Source organism: Vitis vinifera, chromosome 17, assembly GCF_030704535.1.
Source record: "Vitis vinifera cultivar Pinot Noir 40024 chromosome 17, ASM3070453v1".
Lineage (NCBI taxonomy): Eukaryota > Viridiplantae > Streptophyta > Magnoliopsida > Vitales > Vitaceae > Vitis > Vitis vinifera.
In genome coordinates, this window is record NC_081821.1 from 16,305,483 (window position 1) to 16,320,778 (window position 15,296).

General features: G+C 32.9%; 2 pseudogenes; both read left to right on the plus strand.

The window, feature by feature from the left end:
- The first annotated feature begins 842 nt into the window (after positions 1–842).
- LOC132252762 (kunitz trypsin inhibitor 5-like) lies at positions 843–1,453 on the plus strand (annotated as a pseudogene).
- A 6,805-nt stretch (positions 1,454–8,258) lies between these two features.
- On the plus strand, positions 8,259–10,082 carry LOC100853531 (kunitz trypsin inhibitor 5-like; annotated as a pseudogene).
- Positions 10,083–15,296: the final 5,214 nt, after the last annotated feature.

The window sequence follows — 15,296 nt, forward strand, 5'->3', positions numbered from 1 at the left end:
GATGAGAGTCAGTTGTGGCTAGGGCTCAGGGCAAGCGCCTAGTTAAGGTGTCCAAGCCAGAGGCATGCCGAAAGTCGCGTTTTGATGTTGCCTTGGAGTTTTGGATTTGGGTTTCTGAACTGAAATGAGAGAAATTTTAGGTTGTTAGGAGTGAAGAAGGATGATAGAAAGATTTTAAATGAGATAGGAAAACATTTAGATTGGGTGGTCGGTTCAGGTTAGGTCCTGCTAACATGGAGGTTGGGAGAATGTTGAGGATGCTAAGCTAGAGAAACGGACGGGCAATTTGGGCACAGAAGATGGAGTCGACTCAAAGTGCACAAAAATGATAATACTTTTTATATTAAAAGGTGATTCTCATATTCCCCATTGTTGGGTTCTGAAAACAATATAATTCCCAAATAGCAGCTTCAAAACACAAGTTTCCCAAATAATTAAAGATAGAAAACATCCATTGTCGAATCTTGTGGTCCAAGCTATTGATTGAGATATATATATCAACATATATACTTAGGAAAAAATGTTATATGATGTGTGAGGATAAGCTGTTTTAACTTTATAATGAAGGACAGTTTGAATTCAAATAATTCAACTTCAAACTTCTCTCCTGTATTAATTTCTTCATTGATCGAGGCTACCTGATATGATTCAACTAGGGTTTTAGATCATCCATTTATATATAGAAGTTAAGTTAGGTAATAGTGATAAAGATTACAATGAAACACTACAAGTGCTCAAACTCACAAGGATTACTCAACCTACATGATAGCTCTATAAATACAATCTGTTTCTGCATTCTTTTCTCATCATCATAAGATATATCTTCTAAAAGGTTAACAACAATGAAGACTATATCGTTACTTTTATCCTTGCTGCTCATTGCCCTTGCTTTGAAGCCTTTTCCTGTGGCTGCTGAAGCTGCTCCTGACCCTACTTGACACTGAGGGAAAGAAGCTCCAGTCCGAGGTTGATTACTACATCCTGTCAGTCATCCGTAGGAGAGGCGGTGGTGGCCTCACCCTGGCCAGCACTGGGAACAAGACTTGCCCTCTCGATGTTGTCCAGGAACAAAATGAGGTATCAAACGGTCTCACATTGATGTTTTCGCCAGTGAACCCCAAGAAAGGCGTGATTCGTGTGTCCACTGATCATAACATCGAGTTCTCTGCTGCCACAATCTGCGTACAATCCACTGTGTGGAAGCTTGAGTATGATGAATCATCCGGACAATGGTTTTTCACAACTGGTTGGGTTGAAGGGAACTTGGGGCGTGGAACTTTGAGCAACCAGTTCAAGATCGAGAAATATGAAGATGACAACAATCTGGTCTTCTGTCCAACAGTGTGATTTCTGTAAGCCTGTTTGTGGGGACATTGGCATTTATATCCAGGATGGATATAGGCACTTGGCTCTGAGTGATGTGCCCTTCAAGGTTATGTTCAAGAAGGCTTGAAGATTTGCTGATGACAACATCAATACTGGCTAGCAGTTTATTATGACTTGTGTGCTGAATACTAATTAACCATGTATGCATTTAATCAATTAAAGAGTACTTCCTCTTTGCTTGCGGTTTGTATCATTGCAAATATAAATTCATTATGTCATTTTCAGTTTGTAATAAAGGGCCACGAGAGTATATCAAAGGACTAGTACCTTTTCACAGAAGCATACTTGGAGGTCGAGTTATATTTATAAAGAGTAGTACTTATAGTTACGAGGAAGTAATTTTTTTTAAAAAAAAATCTTGGGAAATTATCAAAAACACCGCAATATTTTTCACTAGCATCTCAATTCATCCTTGTTTGCGTTTTTCTTTTTTGTGTCGTGTTTCGTACATGGAAATGGAAATGCAAATGGGCAATGAGAATGAATGTTTTGTTTTCATTCTCATTTCTTCTTGAATAAGAATGAATTTAATAATTTCAATTCTTATATTTAGATGATCAAGAATGCAAAGTTGGAATCATTATTTGTTTCCATATTAATGTTAGGTAATAATGAAAATAAGAATGGAGGAAGAAATATATACATATATATATATATATATATAAACATAAATTCATTTTATAATTTTTCTATAGAATCAAAACAAAAAAATTATTTCTAAAAACAAATTTTCCAAACAAGGTTTTGGTTTTCCAATTTTTTTTTTTTTTTTTTTGAAAACAACTTGTACTGAAGATCAAAATGTCTCCTATTAGAGATGAATTGAAATCTTGCTTAGGTGAGATTTTATTCACATTTGAAATTATTTTTTATTTCATTATTGTCGTTAGTTGAGTTATCCAAAAATAAAAATAAATAAGAAAATGGATAAAATGACTATTCCTACTCTTCATTTTTGTGTTCGAAAAATTCCTTTTGAAAAATTAACGTCTCATATATTACTTTGAAAGAGTTTAACAAATGGTGGCACTATTGTTTTACCTTCAATAAGCTTTGTCCCTCTCGCACGCATCATTTCAAAACTGTCATCTTCACTTGTATGAACTTATCCATTTTACTAAATTGACCAAAAAAATATTCATTTTTTAACTTTCATTAAAAATACTTCTAATTTTCACTTTTCAAATAAATATTAATACGACATTTATTTTGTTAAAAATGAATGACAATATTTTAAAAATTTTAGTAATGAATTATGATATTTTAAAATTGATAGAAACGTCCTAAATTTATTTTAAAACAAATATTGATACTATACAAATTACACTAGATAAATATGAAATGGATGGATAATGATTTTCTTGAATAAATAATACAATTATAATTTTTGAAAATATAAATAATAAATAATAAATAATAATGTATCCTTTTTATTAAAAAGTAATCATAAATATTTTGGTAGATAATATAAATTAGCAATATTAATACTTTAATTATATTTCTTATTCAAAATGAGCAATTAATAATATTTTAGAAAATGATAATGATTTATAATATTTTATTTAAAATAAACTATAAATAAATAACCCAATTAAATTTTTTTGTTCAACATGAAACAAACCAAGTTGTTTTTATAGGTATACATTTACTATATAATATATAAGTAGTGATAAAGTGTATTTTTGACCAATTTGGTTGATAGAAATCTAGCATCAATTTTTGAGTTAATTATTTAATTTCAAATTATTTTTAAAAGTATTAAATCATTCACATAGGCTGCACACACGAGAACCGCACAGGATGCACACAAGCTGCATGCACGAGAAGCGCACAAGCCACATGCATGAGAAGTGTACGCAATGTGCATAGGCCATGTGCATGGGAATCGCATGGGACACACACATATGTGGGTAGCAGCATGAGGAGAGATTCTCTAATTTTTCTAGGCATGTTCTTCATCGCAAGGAATTGATCTGGGAACATCTAGATCCAGGTATGAGCATTTTTTTTTTCTGGATATTTATTTTATAATGGTTTTTGAAGCCATTATTTTTCGTTGCATTAGATCTAGAGAGCCCTAAGGATAGGATGCATGCACCCTATGAGATCCAAGACATGGGAACAAAGTAATCTAGGGTTCCCAACAAGCTTTTCCATACACTGCTTTATATGAAGACATTTTAAGGTTAGTCTTATATGTAATTCGATATGCTTAAAAAGCATCTACCAATTTAGTAGCTCAATACTTTTTGCTTATGTTGACCACCTTCACTAGAATCCCTTGTATCTCTCTATTTACTAGTTCAACTTGTCCATTTGCCTATGGATGGTATGAAGAAGTAACTCTATGTCTATCTCCACACATTTTTAGCAAGGATGCTAAGGTTTATGTCCATCTCTTGGTTTTAAGCATTAAGGTACGGTAAACAATTGTTAGACAACATCTAGCAATTATATGTTCACCTTCTCTTGCTTTAGCACCTCAAAAACTTCCAAGTAGTTGTTATTAACTTTATTCCCCTTCAAAACTTAAGGAAATGGAGTAGTAATTCTCTGATCTTTTCTTTCAGATTTCTCAGCTTTACCTTGATCTATCTTTCTTTTTTCCAAGAATTATAGTATTTTTCAATTCCTTTTTCAACCTTATTTTCAATTTTCTTTCATTCATCAATGTAGTTAAGGACTTTTGCACTTCTCAGTGGTACAACCACTACCACCTCATGTTAATCTCTAGAAGAACTCTAACCTCCTCCTAATTCACAAATGGCTTTTGAATTTTAGAGAGTTGGAAATTTTCCTTTCTTCCCATTTCCTTGCATATTAAATTTATTCAAGGTAGTTTGATTGTTAGCGATAGGTTATTATGTTTGAGAATTGAATTTTCTTTCTTCTTCATTCCACTTTTTGTACTTAGCTACCGATTTCTTAAACTCCTCATTAAACCTTCCTTGTTATTCAATGAATACTTACATCATAGTTTCTAATGAAGATGATGATGATCTAGAGGGTTGATTGTTCTAGAATTGAGTTGAATATGGTTGATTGAGTTGATTAAAAAAACTTCTGAGAAAGAGAGAGAGAGAGAGAGAGAGAGAGAGAGAAAGAAAGAAAGACTTGTGTATTAGAAATAAGAGGAAAATGAGTTTTTAGAAAGAAATGTGAGGAATATTCATGTCCAAAAAGGGTCATGTCTCCTAAAGAATGACCGAGAGGGGTCATTTTTCTAATTTTATAATAATTTTGGCCCTTATGTCCTATATATATATATATATATATATATATATATATATATATATATATATATATATATATATATATATATATATATATATATATAGTTTATGCATGTGGATTAGACACTAGGTCGTGTTCCAATGATGATATTTGATTTGTTAGGATAGAGCCCTTAAAAGCATAACATGATGTAATAAATTTGGAATTCATTATTTATTTAATGATGTTCTAGTTTCACTTTTATCTATCCTTATTCCATGTATTATACTTTATGAGCATTCTTGTCTACTTCTTTTGCATTGTACATGACTTAGGTGCATTAGGAGTTGTACAAAAGATCTAAGTCATAGGTTCCTTACAAATAGATGACTTGTTCACAACCGGTTCATGGGTTTAGCCAACCCATTAGAAATTGTAGTGCACCACCTCTTAATTATAGGGATGGTTGGTCTTGGCTATCAAGATGGGTTTCCCATGGTGAGTGTACTAGTGTGAATGGTTACACATTAAACAAGACCTATGGTGAGTCATGACTTAAGGCTGTCAAGTAGTCATGACCTCACCAAGTTGCTTCATTGTGTTGTCTCTCAACCTTGAGAGAATATTGAGTTTGTGTTAAAGTTATCAGTGGCTTTGACCTACAAGTGAGATCGTAAGCTGATCATATATTCCCTATGGATTGGGTCACTATTGATAGAAACCGATAGCAATATGTATTCTCAATAAAGGCACCATGATATCTCATGGGATTGAGATAATGTGTCTCTTGGGTGATCCTAAGGAGGTGTGCTCATGAAAACTATAGCCATAGTAGTTCCTTAAGTGGAACTTGACATAGGCTCTTTAAAAGCTAAGACATGTCGGTTAAATACATAAAATGAGGATTTGTAACTGATCAAGGATAGTAAATGTTGTCTTGAAAGGCTGATAGCTTTCGCCTTGTTAGATTATGGACACTAGCTCATAGGAAGACTGAACACAATGGATAGTAGGTCACGAACTTGAGCACATAGTGTCTTGTTGTTATTATATAGGATATTGGAGTTCAATTGATTCTCTGTAGTGGAATGTTGAATCAACTTCAAAATTGGATTATGAGGAAGCCAATACTTCTATAAGTCTCAGTGGTCCCCACTCTAAACTCATATACCTTGTTGGCATGGATTATGAGGGTTGAATTGGCTATAGCTTCACTTTTGTGCATAAGGATGTTTTGGTAATTATGCAAGGTTGCACAGGGATAAGTGAACAAGGTCTCTAAATTGAGCTAATTGATTAAATTATTAGGCCTTATTGAGTTAATTAATCAATTAGGAACCATTTTGGGCTAAATTAAGTGACCCGAGCCTATGTGCACTCAAGTCACTTAAACCCAGTTAAGAACCCTATAAATGACCCTTAGGGGTTTAAGTTTCTATAACATTTATCTTCCGCCATCCAAAGAGAAAGAGAGTCATAGCCTCCACCCTCCCCCCCCATTGGAAGTGTGCCAAGAACAAGGTTGAGTCATCGAGCGGAAGATCATGGGTTTATGAGACTTCCAACAACTTCAAAATCGTCTTCAACACTTGGAATTTAAGGTTTGGGAATATCCAAACCTAAAGATTAGTACTTAAACCTAAAAGATTAATTTTAAAAAAATTGGTATTGCTTCATTGCTTAGATCTAAGATGCCAAGATGATTCTTACTCACATTAAGCTTCCACATTATATCAGTTTACTTGACTTCAAGTCAAGTTGGGACTCTTCAATACCACCCTTGATCAACTTGCTACTCTAAGCAAAATTAAGACACCAACTCGAAGCTCCAGTTTAAATTAAACTCTTCCAAAGACTCACTACACAGTATGCAACATAAAAAAGAGGTCCATTTGAGGGAAAAATTATTATTCCCAATTTTTATTTTTATTTAAAAAAAACAATTTATTAAATTTTCACATAATGGAACTAAAATTTCCACCCTCTTATAGATTCTCTAGGGTTACCAAAGTTTCTAAGGCATTCAACTCTAGTATTAATTATCATTGAATACTAATCATATTCCTACAAGCACTAAATATAGGGTAGTGATTCATGTTGGTAGGTCGTGTTCATGTAATATCAAAGGCTAGATACTTGACTAAAAGACAACCAATTATTAAACATGTAGCATATCATATAACCCGTTTAACCTATTTTGTAATCTTTAACCAATAATTGATTTATTTAAAATTTGATTGTGAATAAGATAAGTCAATTGAGTCATAAACATGTCAAGTTTGGAGGTAAATAATATAGATTTATATAAGACTTATAATCAAGTCCATTGACATAATTGTTAAATAAGTAAATTTGAATCAAATATGTGTTGTACAGGTTGACTAAAAAATAATCTATTTATTAAATGGATTATACATGTTGACATAAATTTGATTTCAAACACAATTATACTCAATTGGAACCTATGAAAAACATGTTGAATTTGAATCATATTAGCGAATTATATCAAATTTTGTCACCCTTAATAAGAACTTAGAGTTCATTTGAGAGTGATTTTAATAAAAATGTTTTTAGTATACAATATTTTTGTCTAGTGCTTTTAGTGTGTAACATTTATTTTTCTATTTTGTAGCACTTATAATATAAATACTTTTATGGAGAACAAGTTCATTTATAAACCAAAAAGTATTTTTGATGGTACTTTTATTAATCATTTTTATATAACAAAAAAGTGATTTTTGCAAAAGCCATATGTCAAATGCTATTAAAATCACTTCTAAGTATTTTTTAAAAGTGAGTTTTGAGACCTTCACAAACTTTTAATTGTTAGGAACCTTGGATTTCTCCATTCCTTGACCTTAGATCTCATAAGGTCCATGTAAACTATCCTAGATTTCTCTAAATCTATCGTAATGGAAACATATAGTTATAAAAACAATATTAGGATAAAAATCTAAAGATATAGTGCTCATACTTGGGTCTAGATGTTCACAGATCAATTCCTCTCGATGAAGAACATTTCTAAAGGTCTTGTAGCTTGGTGAATTATGACAATTGATAGCCTTGTATTATGATTTACCATAGGTCTTGTCCAATGTGCATCACATATACTAGTGCACTCACCATGAAAAACTCATCCTGACAGGCAAGACAAGTCATCCCTCCAATTAAAAGGTGGTGTACTACAGTCTCTATTAGATTGCTCAAATCCATGAACCGATTATGGACAACTTATGTACTTACAAGGAGCCTATGACTTGTATCTTCTATGAAACTCATAATACACCTAAGTTATATACAATGTAAGAGACATGGGTTGAATGCTCAAATCAATGTCAATACATCAAAGAGATAGTAAGGTGACAGTTAAATCTTAACTTTGTTACATCATGTCTTGCTTTTAAGGGCTCAATCTTAACACTTGTTTTTATAAGGAAAACACTTTCAAGTATTAAGAAACACTTTTATCCCTTTTAAAATCACTTAAATAGGATTTTACTACAATGTCATGTAATTTACTCTAGTTCAAAACAAATATAAGCTAAACCTCCAATCAGGTTCCATGTCATAAGTATTAGTTTATATTCCTGTCTTGCCTATTAGCTAATCAATCAGTTCCTGCTCTTAAATTTAAAACTGATGACTCATGTGCCATGAAAATGTGTGACTTTTGGACCTTGCCCCGCAACTATGGTTTGATCATGAAGCCAGGTAGTTTGGCTTTATATGGGTTATCAATGATGTCTTAAAATCAATCCTATTTTGAATTAGTATTTAACTTTTGCATTTAACACTAAAAGAAGCAAAAGTAAAAATAATTCATATTGTGATGCGGGATTAAATTTGTTGTTTAGAAATTGTATTTTAAAAATGATTTTATTAAAAATAACAATAGTTATAATATTTTTTAAATATTTTAATTGAATAAAATTTTCTTTTGATTGAATTTAAGGAAAAACATTATTTTTCTTACTCTAAAATTTAAATAAAGAATATTGAGAAGCATAAAGTGTGAGATCCATGGTTACGAGAACTATTCAAATATTCTAAAAAATTATATTTAACCATCAAGTGTTACTTTACTATTTGAGAAGCTCTGTCAAACAAGACTATAAGATATCAGGGTCATCCTATAGTTCAAAAGGAGCACTATAAAATCATTTTTTGGAATTTGAAAAATAAGCATATCATCATCATTGTATAAGAATTGGAAGGTGGAGAGTGAAACCGCCCCACATGATCTTGATCTTGTTGTACAACACAAGAAAAATGTACATTTCTTCACGAAAAAGGATACTGTGATTCATGTGCAAGTAGTAGATGAGGATGAGGGGCTTTGACTTGGAACAAACCATTCAAACATATATGATGAAACTTCCTAAGCATGCAGGAATGGTTGAATGAACTGAGTTTTTTTATTAAAGTAATCGAACTTGCACGGAGCATTTATTCATAAAAGTTCAATTTTGGGATTGTGATAAACATTGAAAATTATGTCTAAAACGGAAAACCTAAATGCTTCCAAAGTCAAAATTACGGGTCTTGTATAACCTTAGACTTTTGTAGACTGAATGTATTGTGCTTGTACAGCAACTGGATATGCATTTCACTTGCTTTAGAGTTTTGTACCACACTACCAATCAACTTTTGACTTTTGCTCTACCCCTAAATATGATGATAAATGAGAAATTGACTGGAACCCATTTCTACTCTCTATTCAAGTACTGGTTCAAAATATTGTCCATTAGACATAATTTCCCTACCAAAGACAAATGTTGCTTTTTGCTAACAACTCATAACTCTGTCGTGTTACTCAACCCATCTCAAAACTCTACGAATACAAGTCATCTCTGCATTCACTTCTCCACATCTCCCAAAAGATTAATATTTACAATGAAGACTACGCTCGTGCTACTCTTCTTCCTCCTCTTTTCCCTACTGTCCAAGCTGCACCTGATCCAGTGCTTGACACTGATAGAAAGAAGCTCCAATCTGGGGTGAATTACTACACCCTGCCAGTTATCCGTGGCAGTGGTGCCATCACAGCGGCCAGTGTCGGGAATGAGACCTGCTCGCTTGATTTTGTGCAAGACTAGGTCGAGGCATCAAATGGTCTCCCATTGACCTTCACACCGTTGAACCCTAAGAAAGGAGTGATCCAGTGCTAACAGATCATAACATAAAGTTATCTGCTGCCACTTGTATACAATCCACAGTGTGGAAGCTTGATGAGTATGATGAATCGATTAGAAAATTGTTTGTTACAACTGGTGGGGTTGAAGGGAACCTGAGTATTCAAACTTTGAGTGATTGGTTCAGGATTGAGAAGTATGACGATGATTACAAACTGGTCTTCTGTTCAACAGTTTGCGATTTCTGCAGGCCTATTTGTGGGGACATCGATCGACATTTATATCCAGGATGGATATAGGCATTTGGCTCTGAGTGATGTGCCACTCAAGGCCATGTTGAAGAGGGCTTGAAGTACGTTGATTTCCTTTAATGTAACTGTTGTGCCAGCAGAAGGTTTAATGCAAACAATGTCACATTGAGAACATAAAAATAAAATAATCACAATAATGGTACACGCCGTTTTAATGTGGTTCGGCCAACCATGCCTCCATCCATAGATGAGAGAATCTTTCCATTATACTACAGAGAACATTACAAAGGACAAAACTAGATACAACTATTGGGTTTTCTAAATATTCCATATTTTCTCATTCCTCGTATTCACACCTTAAATCATGAACCCCTCACTCCACTAGGTATTTCTTGTTCTTCCTCACTTCTCTATCCACATCATATAATCTCTACAAGCCCATTTCCATCTCATAACCATTTTCCATCATGATCTAGAATATTTATAGAGATATTTCCAATAACTTTCCTTATTTTATAAGGAAATCTAATATTACAATAACAAATCAACTTAGGAAATGTTCTATACAATATTCTTTCCAAAAATGAATCTTTACTAATTAGGAATTTGAGACACTTTCCAAAAATCTATACCTTGGAAAAAATTCCATTAAGTCAATTTTTCATCTCTTTGTGATAATCTCTTCTTGTATCACATCCCGACGAGAGAGCAATCGACTCCATCTTCAATTGAAATTCCTTTTGTCTTCATCTTGTGTGTTCTATTCTCTTTGACTCTTCTACAGATCTTCAACCAGAGCTTTAATTCTAGTTTGTTGTGAAAAACCATGGCAAAGAATAATAATAGAGAGAAAAGAATAAGAAAACAAAAACAAAACACACAATGATTTATGTGGTTCGACTTTAAGCCTACATCCACAGGTGAAGACAAAGAATAACTTCCACTATTGTCGAAGGAGATTACAACCTTCGAGCTCTCAAATCCCAAAGCCCCAATTTATACTAAAAAAAAAAAAAAAAAAAAAGCTCTCACTATTTTGGTCAAAATCTCTTCCTTTTTTTTTTTTACTACTTACAAAGGAAGATTTTGCATAGGAAACTAAGTATATAATTGTCAAAGATATCTTTTCCTAAAAGAAGATCTCATAATAGGATATTTTCTTTATAATAATATAAAACCCATTTACAAGAATATCTTATATTAGGAAACTATCAATAACTTTTTTATTAACTCAAAATACAATTTGTGACACTATCCAACAATCTTCACCTTGGCTCAAATTCCTAAGATTTAAACAAACTCGAAAGTCTTCCAAGTTACTTTGCTCTCACACCTTAAAGGGGCCTTCAAATATTACTAACACCAATTTAATCCAAATAATTTTTAAATTTAACTGTAGGGACAAGCTTAGTCATCATATATGTGGGATTGTCCACTATAAGGATTTTTTTTTCACTACAATAGCACCTTATTCAATCACATCCCTAATAAAATGTATTTTGACATCAATATGTTTGGTCTTCTCATGGTACATTTGATTTCTAGTCAAATGTATGACACTTTGGCTATCATAATACACAAAAGTCAATTCCTGTTGTAAGCCTAAATCGCCAACCAAACCCTTAAGCTAAATTGCTTCTTTCATTGCTTCTATGGTTTCCATGTATTCTGCTTTAGTGGTTGACAATGCAACTGTAGATTACAAAGTTGCTTTCCAACTAATAGCACTACCACATAAAGTGAATACATACCTTGTTAAAGATTTTTTTCTGTCTAAATCTCCAACAAAATCAAAATCAATATAACTAACAATTTCCCTAGAGATGTCGCTACTTTTATCATATACTAAGTTGACATGTGATGTTTCTCTCAAGTATCGAAGTATCCATTTCACTGCTTGCTAATGGATCTTTCAAGGGCAATCTATATATCTACTCACCATACTAAGTGCATATGAAATATTTGGCCTAGTGCAAACCATGACGTACATAAGGCTCTCAAATTCACTAGCATAAGGAATATGTGACATGTACTCCCTCTCTTCTTTGATTTGTGGTGATAAAGCACTTTAAAGTTTAAAGTGAGTTGTTAATAGAGTGCTCACTAGTTTTGACTCATGTATTCCAAAGTGTTCCAACACTTTCTCAAAGTATTTTTTATGTGATAAGTATAATTTCCTCATTTCTTAGTCTCTATGAATCTCCATACCCAATATTTTATTCGCAGCTCTAAGGTCTTTCATTCTAAACTCTCCTTGAATTTGAGTTTTCAACCAGTTGATCTCAAACATATTTTCGCAGGCAATTAACATGTCATCAACATATAACAATAAATAAATGAAAGAACCATCAAACAATTTTTTGTGATAAACACAATTATCATACTCAATCTTATGTGTTATGACATTGAGTCTTGTTTATATGTTAGCAATTTTGTTCCAATTTATGTTTGACAATAGAAGTCCTTTTAGATAGTGACTTGCTCTTCATTGAAGATCATGGGTTGTTGTTCATCCAATCGGGAAGTCAAAATTACGTTTAAAAGGGTTTGACTCGTGGCATATAAAGGCTTATTTGAGGTATAAAAGGATTGGTATCATTTTTTACCTTAAAATGTTTTTCAAAAAGCAAGGATCGTTTCCCGCTCAAAGTGGTTAGAGCTCTCAAGCAGTCATGACAGTCCTACCAAGTTTAGAAACATATTTTGAATGAATTTCAATCCAACTCTAATTTGGAAACTTGAGATACCGAAATCCTTACGGCTTTTGCCTATAAATACCTCCCTTATAACCCTTTGAGGGTTAGAGTTTCAGGTTAGAGATTTGGGCTAAGAGATTAGAGATCATAGAGATCTAATTGTTAAAGAAATCTCATTCTTTAAAGGTATTCTTTAGTGAGAAAAGCCTTATTGTCACACTATTCCCGTTCTCTCATTCAAGGATTCCATTCTTTGAATTGTTGGTTGAAGACGATAATCCCTTTGGAGTGATCGAAGGATCTACTAGGGAGCAACAAATAGTTGTTATGTCGCGAACGTGGATCAAGTTGTAGGTATTGGAGAGTAAGTTTTTAGAGTAAAGAGGTCAAGTAAATATGTGTGACTTGATTTCGAATTGTGGATTTCGATTGATAGGTCCTAGACCTCATGGTTTTTTATTTTCATAGTTTGTGGGGGTTTTCTATGTAAAAATCTTGTGCCTCATTCTCTGTCTCTTTATATTTGATATTACATTTGAATTGCCTAGAATAGGTTAATTTGTTTTGACTTAAGATCTTATAGGGCTATTCTAAAAAGTTTATATTTATTCTTGCATATATTTTGGTTAAAGATATCAAATATATTGAATTGATTGGTTAATTAGTTATTGAATTTGTTGAATTGGTTATCTTATGTTGGTTATATCTATAACCAATTGTTGATTAGTTAGGAATTTTCTTAACTTTGTTAGGTTGGTTATTCTTGTGCTTATTATTATCCCTAACATACTTCAACATATATTGTTAATCTTTGGATATCAATTAACCATATAAATCAGTTTTTTGTTGGGTTGAAATCCTTTTTAAATATCCAGACTATCCCTATAATATATTTGGATAAGAAAAAGTGATTATAATTCATAAATATTGATTTAATTTTTTAAATCACCCTTTCACACACCCCTTCCCCCTCTCTACCGTTTGGGTGTTCCCTATGGGACTTTCGGTTACACAAGGGGTGTATTAAGAGCAATACCCATATTTTTTCATTTCGTATCAGACCAGGATAAAAAATCGATTCTTATCCTATTGATTAAAAATTCAATTTTTATTGCTTATATTATTTAAAAATCAAAGTTTTATTGATCCTGTAAGTTCGATATAGAATAATAAAAAAGTGGTGCTTCTTTGAATAGTCCACCCTATTTTGATGGGAATAACTATTCCCATTAGAAAGCACGAATAAAGTTTTTCCTTAAAATACAATATAAGGCCATATAAAATTTGAAGTATTTACTTGATAGAATACAAGGGGAAATTGGCCATCCAATTGTAAGGATTAGGAGTGATAGGAGGAGAAAGTTTGACAATGTGAATGTTGACCTCTTTTGCTAGTCAAAATGAATTAAACATAAGTTTTCGGCCCCTATAACTCCTCAATAGAATGGAGTAGTTGAAAGAAAGAATAGAGTGCTACAAAAGATGGCTAGGGTGATGATTCACATGCATAATACCTCTATGAAATGTTAGTTAGAAACTATTAATGCTACTTGTTATATTGCCAATAGGATTTTTTTTAGACCAGGAACAAAGAAGACGTCTTATGAATTATGGACTGGAAAAAAACCTAACCTTAAGTATTTTCAGACTTTTGGCAGTGAGTGCTACATTCTTAGGGCTAGGGAAAACCTTGGAAAGTTTGATGTTAAATCTCATTTAGGTATCTTCCTAGGTTATTCTACTTCTAGTAAAGCTTATAGGGTTTGTAATCAAAATTCACAAGTCATCTATAAATCTTCTAATGTAGTTATTAGTGACACTATCAATGATGTGTGGTATTTAGTCCTTAGGCCTAATTATAAACATGTCATAGGTAAAAAAATGGATATTCGAGAACAAACAAGATGAAAATGGGGTCATTGTGAGAAACAGAGCAACATTAGTTGCCCAAGAATACTCATAGATAGAGGGGATTGATTATGAAAAGACATTTGCACCCATAACAAGTTAACCATAGGTGATGATTGGTTTTTAGAGGGTGTTGACATCCTTAGTCGTTCTCATAGATGGTGCCAATGTTGGTGTTATGCCAATTGGATACATGTCCGTCTAGCTTCATTAGAGTCAAACAGACTTCTTCCCTACACAAAAGGATGTCCAAATAGGTGGTCCAGCCACACCCCTCCAAAGCTTAAGTCAGAAATCAGCAAGGATGAATCCTATTATTTCTAATGGCTATGTATAAACGTACATTTCTCATGCTGCTCGAGGGGTTTTTATAAAGCAGATGGCACCATCATCACAACTGATTGTGCATTCATGTCTTTCTTGCGATTATGATTGCCATCAGGGCAAATTAATTATAAGCCTTAATAAGACAATCAAAGCCTTCATCTTAGCGTGGATTGGGCAATCATACCAAGCAAGAGTTGCTGATTGGTGCCAGGTGCTGGTTGTCATGCAAAAATCTCGGACCATGTAGTTGACTGTGCATTTATATATGTCAATGTCACTAATTGACACTAATTTTTGGGTGTAAATATCATTTAGTCCATTGCTCAAGCATCAGGTGTGATTGACCATTCGTTCAATGTCTGGAAACTTCAGCTGGGTTGGTT